Source organism: Moschus berezovskii, chromosome X (genome assembly GCF_049115385.1).
Source record: "Moschus berezovskii isolate FMDL1 chromosome X, NW_MosBer_1.0, whole genome shotgun sequence".
In the NCBI taxonomy this organism is placed as follows: Eukaryota; Metazoa; Chordata; class Mammalia; order Artiodactyla; family Moschidae; genus Moschus; species Moschus berezovskii.
The window spans coordinates 43,714,147-43,725,010 of record NC_142488.1 but is presented as its reverse complement, the minus strand read 5'-3'; the positions used below and the strand labels follow the sequence as shown (position 1 = coordinate 43,725,010).

Here is a 10,864-nt window from a genome sequence, read left to right as displayed (position 1 = left end):
GGCAATTTGATCTCTGGTTCCTCTGCCTTTTCTAAAACCAGCTTGACCATCTGGAAGTTCACGGTTCACGTATTTTTGAAGCCTGGCTTGGAGAATTTTCAGCGTGTGAGATGAGTGCAATTGCGTCGTAGTTTGAGCATTCTTTGACATTCCCTTTCTTAGGGATTGGAATGAAAACTGACCTTTTCCAGTCCTATGGCCACTGCTGAGTTTTCCAAATTTGCTGGCATATTTAGAGCAGCACTTTCACAGCATCATCTTTCAGGATTTGAAATAGCTCAATTGGAATTCCATCACCTCCACTAGCTTTGTTCGTAGTGATGCTTCCTAAGGTCCATTTGACTTCACATTCCAGGATGTCTGGCTCTAGGTTAGTGATCACACCATGGTGATTATCTGCATCATGAAGATCTTTTTTGTATAGTTCTTCTGTGTATTCTTGCCACTTCTTCTTAATATCTTCTGCTTCTGTTAGGTCCCTACCTTTTCTGTCCTTTATCGAGCCCATCTTTGCATGAGATGTTCCCTTGGTATCTCTAATTTTCTTGAAGAGATCTCTAGTCTTTTCCATTCTCTTGTTTTCCTCTATTTCTTTGCAGTGATCCCTGAGGAAGGCTTTCTTATCTCTCCTTGCTGTTCTTTGGAACTCTGCATTCATATGCTTATATCTTTCCTTTTCTCCTTTGCTTTTCACTTCTCTTCTTTTCACAGCTCTTTGTAAGGCCTCCTCAGACAGCCATTTTGCTTTTTTGCATTTCTTTTTCTTGGGGATAGTCTTTCTCCCTGTCTCCTGTATAATATCACAAACCTCTGTCCATAGTTCATCAAGCACTCTATCAGATCTAGTCCCTTAAATCTATTTCTCACTTCCACTGTATAATCTTTAGGGATTTGATTTAGGTCATACCTGAATGGTCCAGTGGTTTTCCCTACTTTCTTCAATTTAAGTCTAAATTTGACAATAAGGAGTTCATGATCTGAGCCACAGTCAGCTCCCAGTCTTGTTTTTGCTGACGGTATAGAGCTTCTTCTCCATCTTTGGCTGCAAAGAATATCTACTACAGTGGGCAAGAATACCATAGAAGAAATGGAGTAGCCCTCATAGCCAACAAAAGAGTCCGAAATGCAGTACTTGGGTGTAACCTCAAAAGTGACAGAATGATATCGGTTTGTTTTCAAGGCAAACAATTCAACATCGCAGTGATCCAAGTCTGTGCCCCAACCACTGATGCCAAAGGAGCAGAAATTGACCAGTTCTATGAAGATCTACAATTCAAAATTTTTAAAGGTTATATTCCATTTATAGTTATTATAAATGTCTGTATTCCCTGTGTTGTATCCTTGCAGCTTATTTGTTTTAAGCATAGTAGTTTGTTCCTGTTAACCTTGTATCCCTATATTGTCCTTCCCCCATTCCCTCTCCCCATTGGTAACCGTTAATTTGTTCTCTATATCTGTGAGTCTGTTTTTCTTTTTTGTTATATTCATTAGTTTGTGTTATTTTTTAGATTCCACATATAAGTGATATCATACAGTATTTGTCTTTCTCTATCTGACTTATTTCACTTAGCACAATAACCTCCAGAGTGCATTCATGTGGTAGCAAATAGCAACATTTTATTCTTTTTTAATGGCTGAATAGTATTCTACTATACATACACCACATCTTCTATATCCATTAATCTGATGGACACTTGGATTGCTTCCATGCCTTGGCAATTGTAAATAGTTCTGTTGTGAATATGGAGATGCATGAATCTTTGTAAATTAATGTTTTTGTTTTCTTTGGATATATATACTCAGGAGTTAAATTGCTGAATCTTATGGTAGTTCTATTTTTAGTTTTTTGAGAAACCTCTATGTTGTTTTCCACAGTTGCTGTACCAATTTACATTCCCATAAACAGTGTACTGGGGTTCCCCTTTCTCCACATTCTTGCCAATGTTAGTTATTTGCATTCTTTTTGATAATAGCTATTCTAACAAGTGTGAGGTGATATCTCGTTGTTTTAATTTGCATTCTTCTCATCAGAGATGAGAGATACTAAGCATCTTTTTCATGTTCCTATTAGCCATCTGTCTTGTCTTCTTTGGAAAAAGAATTCAGGTTTTCTGTCCCATTTTTTAATTGGGCTGTTTGTTTTTTTAATGTTGAGTTGTATGAATGGCTTATATATTTTAGATGTTAACTCCTTATTGGTCATATCATTTGCAAATATTTTCCCCCATTCAGTAAATATTCATTTTGTGGATGATTTCCTTTGCTGTGCAAAAGCTTTTCAGATTAATTAGATCCCGTTTGTTTATTTTTCCTTTTATTTCCCTTGCTTTAGGGCATAGACAAAGAAAAAGCATTGCTACAATTTATGTAAAACAGTGTTCTGCCTATGTTTTCTTCTAGAAGTTTTATGGTTTTTGGTCTTACCTTTTAATCTACTTTGAGTTTATTTTTGTATATAGTGTTAGAGAATGTTCTAATTTCTTTCTTTTACATGTAACTGGTCAGTTTTCCCAGCACCACTTATTTGAGATACTCTTTTCTCCACTATGTATCCTTGCATCTTTCATTGTAGTTTAACTGACCATAAGATCATGGATTTATTTCTGGGCTCTATAGTCTATTCTATTGAGCTATGTGTTTGTTTTTTGTGCCAGTACTATACTGTTTTGATTACTGTAGCTTTGAAGTATAGTCTGAAACCAAGGAGTGTGTTATTGTCAGCTCTGTTCTTTCTCAAGATAGTTTTGGCTATCTGGGGTCTTTTGTTTTTCCATACAAACTTTGCAATTATTTGTTCTGGTTCTGTGAAAAATGCCCTGGGTATTTGAAAGAGATTGCCTTGAATTTGTAGATTGCCTTGGGTAATATGGTCATTTTAACAGTATTAATTCTTCCAACCAGGAGAATGATGTGTCTTTCCATCTGTTTGTGTCGTCGTCAAGTTCTTTCATCAATGTCTTTTTTTTCTGTGGGATCTTAGTTCTCCCACCAGGCACTGAACCCACACACCGTGCACAGAATCTTAACCATTCAACCACCGGGGAAGTCCCCATCAGTGTCTTATAGTTTTCCTAGTACAGGCATTTTACCTCATTAGGTAGGTTTGCTCCTAGGTGTTTTATTCTTTTTGATGTACTTATAAATGGGGTTGTTTTCTTATTTTCTTTCTCACCATTTGTTGTTAGTATATAGAAATGCGGTGCTGTTTGCAAATCTCCCTGCGGCTGATGGCCCATAACTGTAGAGAAGGCCCGCGCTAGGAGCCAGCATGTCAGCTCTAGTCCTGGAGAGTGCAGCCTTGGCAGGAAACTCAGCGACTTTGCACAGGAAACGAGCTATATTGAAGGCCCTGGAAAACATCATCAAGATCTTTAGATATGACATTGGTGCCACTGTGCACGAGCTTTCCCGGGATAAGAAGAAAGACAGAGTGCCCTGGTTTCAAAGAACCATTCAGGAACTCGACAACTTTGCCAATCAGATTCTCAGCTATGGAGCTGAACTGGATGTAGATCACCCGGGATTTAAAGATCCTGTATACCGAGCAAGACAGAAGCAATTCGCTGACGTTGCCTACAACACGGGCAGCCCATTCCTCGAGTGGAATACATGGAGGAAGAAAAGAAAACATGGGGGACGGTGTTCAGGACCCTGAAGTCCTTGTATAAGACCCATGCTTGCTCTGAGCACAACCACATTTTCCCCCTTCTGGAAAAGTATTGCGGCTTCCATGAAGATAACATTACCCAGCTCGAAGAGGTTTCTCAGTTTCTGCAGAGTTGCACTGGTTTCCGCCTTCGACCGGTGGCTGGCCTGCTCTCTTCTCGGGATTTCTTGGGTGGCCTGTCTTTCCGAGTCTTCCACTGCACTCAGTACATCAGACATGGGTCTAAGCCCATGTATACACCAGAGCCTGACATATGCCATGAGCTCTTGGGACATGTGCCTTTGTTTTCGGATCGCAGCTTTGCCCAGTTTTCTCAGGAGATCGGCCTTGCTTCCCTGGGTGCCCCTGATGAATACGTTGATAAACTTGCAACGATTTACTGGTTTACTGTGGGGTTTGGGCTCTGCAAGCAAGGAGACTCCATAAAGGCATATGGTGCTGGGCTCCTGTCATCCTTTGGTAAATTACAGTATTGCCTATCAGGCAAGCCGAAGCTCCTTCCTCTGGAACTGGAGAAGACTGCTCTCCAGGAGTATATGATCACAGAGTTCCAGCCTCTGTATTATGTGGCTGAGAGTTTTAATGATGCCAAGGAGTAAGTGAGGAACTTTGCTGCCACAATCCCACGGCCCTTCTCAGTTCGTTATGACCCATACACTCAACGGATTGAGGTCTTGGACAACACCCAGCAACTTAAGATTTTGGCTGACTCCATCAGTAGTGAAGTTGAAATCCTGTGCAGTGCCCTGCAGAAATTAAAGTGAAGTCACGGACAGAACCCAAACTGAGAATCTCTCGATGGAAATCCACCTACTTCTTTTATTTCATCTTAAAAAGTGTAAAAAACAAGCCTTAATTCAAAATGACAGCCTTAAATGCTTTCGAGAGCAAGATGGCGGGTCAACAAATAAAATCATTTGAAATGACAGCATATTAGTAATACCCAAAAGCATAATGGTGGATCTTTTGGGGTCATCTATGATTTAGAGATGATAATCTCATACTCTTAATTGAATTAAAAATCAATAACCTGTCACATTTCATCAAAGTTAATGAAAATTTGGGACCTGTTTTATTCAGCCTTCCTAAATACTTTCATTATTTGCTGTAGAGTATTCCTAAAGGGACATATATCCCTCATTGTGAAACACAAGCCTATCAGAATTGAATTTCTGGATTTAATATAAATTTTAACCTACAAAAGTCATTTTCTGTTTCAGAGAACTATGATTCTACTTACTGCTTTGTTGTTTTGCCTATGTAGATTTTCTTTAATTCAGAAGCCTATTAAAATAAATACAAATATTAAAGTTCATAATGTAATATATATATAAAAAAGAAATGCAACAGATTCCCATATATCAATTTCGTATCCTGCAACTTTACCATACCAGACTTATTGATGAGCTCTAGCAGTTTTCTGGTGGCATCTTTAGGATTTTCTAGATATAATATTATGTTATCTCCAAACAGTGACAATTTAACTCCTTCCCTACCAATGTAGATTCCTTGTATTTCCTTTTCTTGTCCAATTGCTGTGACTAGGACTTCCAATATTATGTTGAATAAAAGTAACAAGAGGGAGCATTCTTGTTTTGTTCCTGATCTTAGAACGAATGCTTTCATGTCTTTACCATTGAGTATGATGTGAAACTATGGATTTGTCATATATGACCTTTATTACGTTGAAGTATGCTACCTCTATCCCCATTTTCTGGAGACTTTTTCTTATCATAAATGAATAAATAAATGAATGAATGTTGAATTTTGTCAAAAAGTTTCTCTGTATCTATTGAGATGATCATATGGATTTTATTCTCACATTGGTTAATGTGGTATATCACATTGATTTGTGGATATTGAAAAATCCTTGCATCCCTGGGATAAACCTTACTTGATCATGGTATATGATTATTTTCACGTATTGTTGGATTCAGTTTGCTAATATTCTATTGAGGATTTTTGTATCTAAGTTCATTAGTGATATAGGCCTGTAATTTTCTTGTCTTGTGATTTTGTCTGGTTTTGGTATCAGGGTGATTCTGGCCTTGTAAAATGATTTCAGAAGCATTCCTTCCTCTGAAACTTTTTGAAGAGATTGAGAAGGGTAGGTATTAATTTTTCTCTAAATGTTTGGTAAAATTCACCACCTGTGAAGCTACCTGGTCCTGGACATTTATTTGTTTGGAGTTTTTAAAAAGTTATTTGTTTCAATTTCATTACTAGGAATGCCTCTGTTCATATTTTCTACTTCTTCCTGGTTCCGTCTTGGGAGATTGTATATTATTAGGAATTTGTCCATTTCTTCTAGGTTGTTTATTTCATTGGCATATAGTTGTTCACAGTAGTGTCTTATGACAGTTCGTATTTCTGTGGTGTTGGCTGTAACTTCTTTTTCATTTCTGATTTAATTGATCAGAGCCCTCTTTCTTTCCTTTTATTTCTTTTTTGATGCATCTAGCTAATGCTTTATCAATTTTGTTTGTCTTTTCAAAGAGCCAGCTCTTAATTTCATTAAACTTTTCTATTGTTTTTGTCTCTAATTTACTTATATCTACTCTGATATTTGCTATTTCTTTTCTTCTACTAACTGGACTTTTTTTTTTCTGTTTCCTTTATGAAATAGGCTAAGTTTTTTATCTGAGACTTTTCTTGTATCCAGAGGCAAACTTCTCTCTTCAGTTCAGTTCAGTCGCTCAGTCGTGTCCGACTGTTTGCGACCCCATGAATCACAGCACGCCAGGCCTCCCTGTCCATCACCAACTCCCGGAGTTCACTCAAACTCATGTCCATCAAGTCGGTGATGCCATCCAGCCATCTCATTCCCTGTTGTCCCCTACTCCTCCCGCCCCCAATCCCTCCCAGCATCAGAGTCTTTTCCAGTGAGTCAACTCATCTCATGAGGTGGCCAAAGTATTGCAGTTTCAGCTTTAGCATCAGTCCTTCCAATGAACACCCAGGATTGATCTCCTCTAGAATGGACTGGTTGGATCTCCTTGCAGTCCAAGGGACTCTCAAGAGTCTTCTCCAGCACCACAGTTCAAAAGCATCAGTTCTTCAGCGATCAGCTTTCTTCACAGTCCAACTCTCACATCCATACATGACCACGGGAAAAACCATTGCCTTGACTAGATGGACCTTTGTTGGCAAAGTAATGTCTCTGCTTTTTAATATGCTGTCTAGGTTTGTCATAACTTTCCTTCCAAGGAGTAAGCGTCTTTTGATTTCATGGCTGCAATCAGCATCCGCAGTGACTTTGGAGCCCAAAAAAATTAAGTCCGACACTGTTTCCACTGTTTCCCCATCTATTTCCCATGAAGTGATGGGACCAGATGCCATGATCTTTGTTTTCTGAATTTTGAGCTTCAAGCCAACCTTTTCACTCTCCTCTTTCACTTTCATCAAGAGGCTTTTGAGTTCCTCTTCACTTTCTGCCATAAGGGTGGTGTCATCTGCATATCTGAGGTTATTGATATTTCTCCCAGCAATCTTGATTCCAGCTTGTGCTTCCTCCAGCCTAGCATTTCTCATGATGTACTCTGCATATAACTTAAATAAGCAGGGTGACAATATACAACCTTGACGTACTCCTTTTCCTATTTGGAACCAGTCTGCTGTTCCATGTCCAGTTCTAACTGCTGCTTCTTGACCTCCATACAGATTTCTCAAGAGGCAGGTCAGGTGGTCTTCTTAAATTTACTGAGACTCTTTTGTGGACTACCATGTGATCTATCCTGGAGAATGTTCCATGAGTACTTGAAGTTGTATTGTGCTGCTTTCAGATGGAATGTTCTTTACACATATATATATATATATATATATATATATATATATATAAAGTTTATTTGATCTAATATGTCATTTAAGGCCAGTGTTTCCTTATTGATTTTTTTGTCTGGATGATCTCCCCACAAAGTGGGAGTGTTAAAGTCCCTACTATTATTGTGTTGCTGTCAATTTTTCCTTTTATATCCATTAATATTTGCTTTATGCATTTAGGTGCTCCTATGTTGGGTACATATATATTTACAATTGTTATGTATTCTTCTTGGATTGATCCCTTGATCATTATGTAATGCCCTCCCTCATCTCTTGTAACAGTCTTTATTTAAAGTCTATTTTGTCTAAGTATTGCTTCCTAGGCTTTCTTTTGATTTCTATTTGCGTGGAATGCCTTTTTCCATCCCCTCACTTTCAGTCTATATGTGTCTTTATATCTGAAATAAGTCTCTTGTAAGCAGCAGAGATGAGTTATTTTTTTATCCATTCAGCTACTCTGTGTCTTTTGATAGGAGCACTTATTCCATTTACATTTAAGGTAATTGTTGACATGTCTGTGGAACATTCTGAAAGAGATGGGAATCCCAGACCACCTGACCTGCCTCTTGAGAAACCTGTATGCAGGTCAGGAAGCAACAGTTAGAACTGGACATGGAACAACAGACTGGTTCCAAATAGGAAAAGGTGTACGTCAAGGTTGTATATTGTCACCTTGCTTATTTAACTTATACGCAGAGTACATCATGAGGAACGCTGGGCTGGAAGAAGCATAGGCTGGAATCAAGGTTGCTGGGAGAAATATCAATAACCTCAGATATGCAGATGACACTACCCTTATGGCAGAAAGTGAAGAGGAACTCAAAAGCCTCTTGATGAAAGTGAAAAAGGAGAGTGAAAAGGTTGGCTTGAAGCTCAACATCCAGAAAACAAAGATCATGGCATCTGGTCCCATCACTTCATGGGAAATAGATGGAAAAACAGTGGAAACAGTGTCAGACTTTATTTTTTTGGACTCCAAAATCACTGCAGATACTGATTGCAGCCATGAAATTAAAAGACACTTGCTCCTTGGAAGGAAAGTTATGACCAACCTTGATAGTATATTAAAAAGCAGAGACATTACTTTGCCAACCAAGGTCCGTCTAGTCAAGACAATGGTTTTTCCCGTGGTCATGTATGGATGTGAGAGTTGGACTGTGAAGAAAGCTGATCGCCGAAGAATTGATGCTTTTGAACTGTGGTGTTGGAGAAGACTCTTGAGAGTCCCTTGGACTGCAAGGAGATCCAACCAGTCCATTCTAAAGGAGATCAATCCTGGGTGTTCATTGGAGGGACTGATGCTAAAGCTGAAACTGCAATACTTTGGCCACCTCATGCGACGAGTTGACTCACTGGAAAAGACTCTGATGCTGGGAAAGGTTGGGGGCGGGAGGAGAAGGGGACGACAGAGAATGAGATGGCTGGATGGCATCACCGACTCTGTGGACATGAGTTTGAGTGAACTCCGGGAGTTGGTGATGGACAGGGAGGCCTGGCGTGCTGTGATTCATGGGGTCGCGGAGAGTCGGACACGACTGAGCGACTGAACTGAACTGAACTGATGTTCTTATTATGGGCTTCACAGGTGGTGCAGTGGTAAAGAATCTGTCTGCCAATGAAGGAGATGCAAGAGATGTGGGTTTAATCCCTGGGTCAGGAAGACCCCCTGGAGTAGAAGATGGCAACCCACTCCAGTATTCTTGTCTGGAAAATTTCATGGGCAGAGGAGCCTGGCAGGCTACAGTTCATAGGGTTGCAAAAAGTCAAACATGACTGAGTGACTGAGCACACACATGTTATTGCAATCCTGTTAATTTTAAGGGCATTGTTTTGTGGTCTTTTTTGTTTCTTTCTTCTTTTGTTCTTTCTCTCATGATTTGATGATTGTCTTTACTGTTCTATTTGTATTCTTTTATTGTTTTTGTGTGTGCATCTATTACGGGCTTTTGGTTTGTGGTTACCATGAAGTTTTTATGTAGCAATATCTCTCTATATATGTTTATTTCAAGTTGCTGATCTCTTTATTTCAAATGCATTTTAACAACCCTGCATTTGCATTCTCTTCCCCTCATGTTTACTCTTTTCGATATCATATTTTACATCTAATTGTTTGTGTTCCCCTTAATTGGGTATTGTAGATGTAGATGATTTTACTACTTTTGTCTTTTAAGCTTTCTACTAGCTTTTTGTATGAATGATTTCCGTTAGGTTACTAACTTCTTGAAACAAGGCTGAGTCTTTCCCACCTGTATATCTCCAACAATGCCTACCACATCTTTGCATATATCAGGCTTTAATAAATGTTGATTCAAATTGACCAGCCCAATGTTGATCAACCTTTTCTTCTTGATTTGCCCCAATATAAAATTATCTCTGATAATCATTTTGAGTTTTGATCTCATTATCATTCAGGGAATAAAAGCAAGTAAAATAATACTGAGGTCTCCTAGAGAATTCCTGAAACTGTGCTTTGTTTCCAGTCACACTGTTTCTCACAGACAACTACCATCCTTTATCTGGTGTCTGTGCCTGTGGTCAGACTTTTAAGAGTAGCCTAAGCAAGACCAAAAACTTAGTGGGCACTGGATAGAGCCATTGGAAGAATAAAAATCAAAACTTTCCACCACTGGATTTTCAAGAAACACAAAAGAATGGACCTCAACATTACAAAGGGCTATGAGCCCTATGTGGGAAAACACTATAAAAAAATGAAAGAAAAATAGCTAACATGGCATTGCCAAAACACACACACATACCTCTGTCCCCTTACTCAAACCTGAAGTGACTATAGATTACAGTGACACCATTGGGAAAATTATTATAATTCCAATTATATTCTACTTGATTCCAATGCTGCCTCATACTCCATCTACTCCCACCTAAAAAGTATGTCAATATAGTCACTGACAATTCCGAGGCAATCTTTGTCCTTTAGATGTGTTTGTAGACCTCCCTCCACTCTTGTGAGTCCGACTCATTCCAAGATGAGGCAGTTTCAGATGAGTTCAAATATTTTGCCCACCAAAGTAAATTGGATATCTATGCAGTTTTAATTTTTCCTTTTCCCCTTCTCTGCTTGTGACTTGGGGAATTAGCCAGGCTTCTCAATCTGCTTTTCTATAAAGTTGGGCTATCCATTCACATAAAAGGGAAAATCTGTGAAAAACATTTATATTTTTTTCAGTGCTGACCCAGCTTAAGTCAGATTTTTATGCCTCTCCCATTCCCAAAGATGCTCGTTAAGGAGTAGCTCTTTCCACCCTAAGGTTTTCTCTGGGACAGAAAGAGCCCACCTTTCATTTTCCTTCCAGCTTATTCTTGTCTCACTGCCCATATTTTATTTTGCCATGTAATTTTTTGTTTTTCTTTTTGCTACCA

General features: G+C 38.8%; 1 pseudogene; it reads left to right on the top strand.

Moving 5' to 3' along the window:
• The first annotated feature begins 3,268 nt into the window (after positions 1-3,268).
• On the top strand, positions 3,269-4,431 carry LOC129534893 (phenylalanine-4-hydroxylase pseudogene; annotated as a pseudogene).
• The last annotated feature ends 6,433 nt before the right edge of the window (positions 4,432-10,864 follow it).